We start from the raw sequence: 6,568 nt of genomic DNA on the forward strand, positions 1-6,568 counted from the left end.
GTTCCCAAACTTTTCAGCCCGCGACCCCCAAAATAACAATGCCAGTGACTCGCGACCCCCAATATCCTCTGAGGTGGTTATAAATACAGAAACCTTGCATGCAATGACGCAGACACACCAATTAAATTTGTGTCAGTGCTTTAAATGTGCCAGAAAGTATAACCTGATGTTATAAAATCAAAATGCATCTGACGCTATTGCTGCCTTTAATATAATGTAATTACCCCAGGGGTCGCAGTCCAATAGAACTAGTAACTATAAGCTACTATAGTAACTATATAAAATATAGTAACTATAAACAACTATTTTTATTTTTAGTATAGTTATGGATAAAATATGTTAATTCTTATGGTTTAATATAAATAAATCGATTTTTGGAAATCACCAGGTGACCCCCCTTCATTGCCCCGCGACCCCTCGGGGGGTCCCGACCCCCACTTTGAGAACCACTGATCTATACCATAGTAATATTGTGATTGTGATCTCCTGATTGCAACAGAGAAATGGGAAATCTCTAGACTGATGACATTTCATGCCATTCAACCTTATAATCTTAAAGTGTGAGCAAAATCAACTGTTTTGTTTATCACTTAAGACATTACGCAAAAGAATCATTCAAATACTAGCTCTAAAGTGACGTTTAAAGTAGCAACGGTTTCTGCTGTTCCGACGTCAGTTGCAGATGTGAATGAACGGCAGAAGTAATTCCTCATACAAAAGTGTTTTTAGACTCTCCGTGTTTGATTATTATTTTTTTATATGTGTGATTGTGCAACTGTTGTATAAACGCAATATTGCACGAGTAGCAGTGCAATATTAATGTATATTAGCACTGGTGGAACACTGGGTTCAATCTAAAAACATGATAGTTTATACTTGAAACATGCTAGCAATATGCTAATTTATACCAGCACCGTGCTAATTCTTATTAGAACCATGTAACATGTAGAACACCCTAGCAATGCCTTAGTAACCACCCAGAACACCCTAGTTGCCGCCTAGCAACCACTCAGAACACCTTAGCAACACATAAAGGCTGGTTTATATTTCTATATTGCTTTGCCGTGCACTTATACTCCTGCATGCTGTTTGTTGCTCTGCAAGAACCCTTCAGAGACGCTAGCTGGCAATAGGTGTTAATGTTCCTCTGTGCTGAGTTTCTTCATGGGTGTTTTGTTTTTTCTGAACTCTACCTTAACGTACAAGTAGCTCAAACTCGCTCATTCAGAGGCGGGAACCGGCGGACGTGCAACAACTTTAATCATAAGCTAAACACAAAACAATTGTTTCTATATAGAGATCATTCACGGGACTCGACACATGTAAACACTTGCTCCAATAGGTTCACAGCTCTCAGCACTGCCCACAGTTGTCACAGCTACCAAGCCGACCAATCACAGAGCTTGTAGTATGAGTTGTTGCAACGTGTAGTTACATTTTTTTTAAATGTGCGTGCTAGCGTTGGCGGCTATGTGACCGTGCCAGACCATACGTGCACTTGACGCAGATGTACAAATCAGCTTTAAGCAACCTCTCAGAACACACTAGCAACGCCTTAGCAACCACTAAGAACACCCTAGCAACCACCAAGCAAGAAACATGCTAATATGTACTAGAAACATGCTAACATATACAGTTGAAGTCAGAATTATTAGCTGCCCTGATTTATTAGCCCCCCTGTTTATTTTTTTCCTTAATTTCTGTTTGATGAAGAGAATTGTTTTTAGCACATTTCTAAGCATAAGTTTCTAAGTTTTAATAACTCATCTCTAATAACTGATTTATTTTATCTTTGCCATGATGACAGTAAATAATTTTTGACTAGATATTTTTCAAGACACTTCTAAACAGCTTAAAGTAACATTTAAAGACTTAACTAGGTTAATTAGATTAACTAGGCAGGTTAGGATAATTAGGAAAGTTATTGTATAACGATGATTTGTTCTGTAGACTATTGGGAAAAAATAGCTTAAAGAGGCAAATAATTTTTTCCTTAAAATGGTTTTTAACAAATTTGAAACTGCTTTTAATTCTAGCTAAAAAACAAGACTTTCTCCAGAAGAAAAAATATTAACAAACATTCTATGAAAATGTCTTTGCTCTATTAAACATAATTTGGGAAATATTTAAAAAAGAAAAAAATTAAAGGGGGCTATAATTCTGACTTCAACTGTAGTTATCTCTCTATGCCAACTGTTTTAAACTGCATAAAAACTACTTCAACTAGTTAAAATGTATACCTCCTCAAACTTTCAGTCTAGGCTTTCTTAAGCCACCATAAATTTGGTCTACAATCTTTACTTTTCTAGTTCTAGAAACATGTTATTTCTAAAATGTAAATGTAATGTTATAAAAGCTGATATAGCAATGAACTCAAAATTCTCTCTACAGTTTATTGATGCAACATGCATCTTAAAAGACTAAATCATTATTTTGGTTCATATAGTTTTCTAACTGAACAAGAGCAGAGGGAAAAAGCTGGATAGTGTTACTGATTTCATATCAGCAAACATTCAGGTCTGCTCCTCCCAGTCTGTCCTTCACTGGAGAACGCTGAAAGAGATTTAGATTATTACTCTGCCAGCAGTTTGCTTAAGGTCAGGTATAATGAGGTTGAAATGCCTTGTATACACTGTTAAAGAAATAGACGTTACTCTCTCACCAGACACTTTATAACTTGCTAGACACCCTATTGACTTGAGAGCTGGCTTAAAGGAACGTAATTACTTTCATTGAATCAAATTATTAGCATCTTGCACAAAAAAATGTTTTAATATTTTTTTCAGCGTGTCTATTCTGTTGTTACATCGTGTACTAAGACAGGTGGGAGGATAGATCCATTCTTTTATGTTGTTTTCGACAACTTCCAATCCTACCATCTCAATGTCACAGCAAAGTCTCCAGTCTTTCTTCAATCCAGTATTTTCCACTTTAGCTGAGCCCATGTGAATTGTAGATTTCAGTTTGCTTCTTAGCTAACATGAGCACCAGCAGTGTCACCAATGTCTCTTAAATTACCTTTCTTTCCCATTCTGATGCTCAGTCTGAACTTCAGCAGCTCATCTCCACCACGTCTACATGCCAAAATACATTGAATTGCTGTCATGAGATTGGTTAGATATTTTCATTAACAAGCAGTTGAACACAAAAGGTGTGTAGAAACGTGTGTTCAGCCGCTCATTTAGATACATTCATAATTTTCACTTTTAGTTTTGGTGTGCTGTATTATTTCATGCAGATCAAGGTTAGGTAGACAATAAAAAGACATTTAAATAAATAATAATAAACAAAACATTTAAATCAACAACTAAAAAAACCCCACTGGAGAGAGCAGTGATGGCTCATTTAGGTGTAGATTATAAAATGCTGCCATCGTGTGGTGATGCTTAGCATTACGCTTTAACCATTACATAACCGGTCAAATCTGCTTCACCCACACCTCCACCAACTGGACATTCTGCTGTAATATTTAAGCATATTGTGTAATGCCTACTTTGCAGACTTTCATCATTTTATTTCAACATCTGCCCACAAAAATCACAACATGCTCATGCTGATGCTTTTCAAATGGGAAAACAAAACATTCCCTCACACATTTAATGGACAGATGATTTAAAATACCTTATTTTTGATATTATTGCATGATTTTTAATCTTATGTTAAACATATCAGACTGAGTAAATTATTGAATATAGAATAAATCCAACATTTTTCTATCTGTTATCAAAAAATGATGCTAAACATTTTCCTTAATAAAGAGTTGATACTATGTTGAGTTTATTTTAGAATAACCTTTTTATTGTAAGTTTATGATAATACATGTAATTAGTATATTACGTAACATTTATGGCACGCAACAAAATACACAAATACATTCAAACAAATAAGGTGCATTTATTGTGTATGGCCATTCTACACCCAAAGTGCTCTCCTCACCACCACAGGTATGCAGGATCCACTTGGATGATGCGATGGCAGCTTCAGGACAATGGCACCATCAGATGATACCAGTTGTAAGGGGAGTTGAGAGACAATGATAGAACCAATTCAGTGGATGGGGATGATTGGGAGGCCATGATGGGTGAGGGCTGATGGAGGGAACTTAGCCAGGACACCGAGGTTATACCCATGCTCTTTACAAGAAGTGCCATGGGATTTTTAATGACCACAGAGATTCAAGACGTCAGTGTAATGTCTCACCCGAAAGAGGGCGCTGACTGACAGTATAGTGTCCCATTCACTAGACTGGGCCATCATGACTCACAAAGACTGCAGGTTGAGCACCCTCTGCTGGCCTCACTAACACCATCTCCAACAGCAAGTTTTTCCCAAGTGGTCTCCCATCCAGGCTCAGCCCTGCTTAGCTTCAGTTAGAAACCAGTCTCAGGCTGCAGTGTGAAATATCTGTGAACAGTAGTACAGTAATGATACTATTAACAGTGTCTTTCTTTTCTATTGATATTTGTAACTATAAACAGTCACATTGTCTGTCTTATCCCCCCAAGAAGTGACAAATTTACTTTCCTTTGTTACAGATAGCTTCAGATACGTGTTCCTAAACAGAAATATTTTCTTAAATTGGCTCTGTCTTAGCGTGTTATGGATTATGATTGTTAATATAAAGCCGTTCACACCTTCCATTCATTACACAACTTCACCATCACGGACTGAAACTGCCTTAAACACTCCACCCTGAATGAGCAATGGGCTCCGTTCCAAAAAAAAAAAAGTCTCTAGGTGGACAATCCTTTACACTTGTGTGAGATATATATACAGTATATCAGGCAGTGTTACACTTAAACCTCTGTACAAAAATAAATAATTTGTGCTTGTTTGTTTTATATATGGGCGACACGGTGGTTTAGTGGTTAGTTCTGTCGCCTCATAGCAAGAAGGTTGCTAATTCGAGTCCTGGCTGAGTTGGCGTTTCTGTGTGGAGTTAGCATGTTCTACACGTGTTCATGTGGGTTTCCTTCAGGTGCTATAAGGACATGTGCTGTGGGTTAATTGAATAAACTAAATTGGCCATAGTGTATGTTTGTGGATGAGTGTGTATGGATGTTTCCCAGTACTGGGTTGCAGCTGGAATGGCATCCGCTGTGTAAAACATATGCTGGAATAGTTGGCCGTTTATTCCACTGTGGCGACCCCTGATGAATGAAGGGACTAAGCCGAAGGAAAATGAATGTTGCATACAGATGTTACCACTGCAATATGTTTCCTCCCTTCCCGCACACAGCAAGATGAAAACTGCAGCATAGAACACACTACAAAATAATATTAAGGTTATGTGCCGATGAATGTTTTATATATTCTTATTTTTATGAACATGTATTTGTAAAGCTCATCAAAACTGCATTCTTTAAATCAAAAATGCAACAAAAATGTGAAATATCAATACTGTAATATTTCAGTAATGTTATTATAATAATTAATATTAAATAAATATGATATAGTATTTTAATATAAAACTACTGGAAGTCAGTTTCACGTGATCCTTCAGTAATCCTTTTAAAATTATATTTTTATTCATCCCTATATGCAAATTTGGTGTTGATTTAAATTAAAACCATAATCCCCAAGAAGCTTTGGTTTACAGTGAATTGATAACACCTAAGGGGCATTGTTAGGCATGTGAGGTTAATTGCTTTTATAGTACGGTTATAATACACTCAGTGGCCACTTTATTAGGTTCACTTTACAAGAATCGGGTTGGGCCCCTTTTTGCCTTCAGAATTGCCTTTATCCTTGATGGCATAGATTTAACAAGGTACTGGAAATAGTCCTCCGAGATTTTGGTCCATATTGACACCAATAACCAATACACCACCACTACCAGCCTAAACCGTTAACATATGGCAGAATAGATCCATGCTTTCATGTTGTTGATGCCAAATTCTGACCCTACCATTCGAATGTTACAGCATAAATCAAGACTCATCAGACCTGGCAACATTTTTCCAATCTTCTATTGTCCAACTTTTATGAGCCTGTGTGAATTGTAGCATCAGTTTCCTGTTCTTAGCTGACAGAAGTGACACCTTCTGCTGCTGTAGCCCATCTGCCTCAAGGTTGGAAGTGTTGTGTGTTCAGAGATGCTCTTCTGCATACCTCAGTTGTAACAAGTGGTTATTTGAGTTACTGTTGTTTTTCTATCAGCTCGAACCAGTCTGACCATTCTCCTTTGACCTCTGACATCTACAAGGCATTTGTGCCCACAGAACTGCCACCCAATGGATATTTTCTGTTTTTCAGACCATTTTCTGTAAACCCTAGAGATTGGTTGTGTAGAAGTTTCTGAAATAATAAGACCAGCCCGTTTGGCACCAAGAGCCATACCACATTCAAAGTCCCTTAAATGACTTTTCTTCCCCATTCTAATGCCCAGTTTCAACTGCAGCAGATTGTCTTGACCATGTCTAAATACTTTAATGCATGGAGTTGCTGCCATGTAATTGGCTGATTAGAAATTTGTGTTAACAACCAGTTAGACAGGTGTGCCAGTGGTCAGTGAGTGCATGTATACACGTATGTGGCAAGACACAACAGAAAATAAAACAGTTACTTT

The sequence above is a fragment of the Danio rerio genome, chromosome 7 (genome assembly GCF_049306965.1).
Source record: "Danio rerio strain Tuebingen ecotype United States chromosome 7, GRCz12tu, whole genome shotgun sequence".
Classification (NCBI taxonomy): domain Eukaryota; kingdom Metazoa; phylum Chordata; class Actinopteri; order Cypriniformes; family Danionidae; genus Danio; species Danio rerio.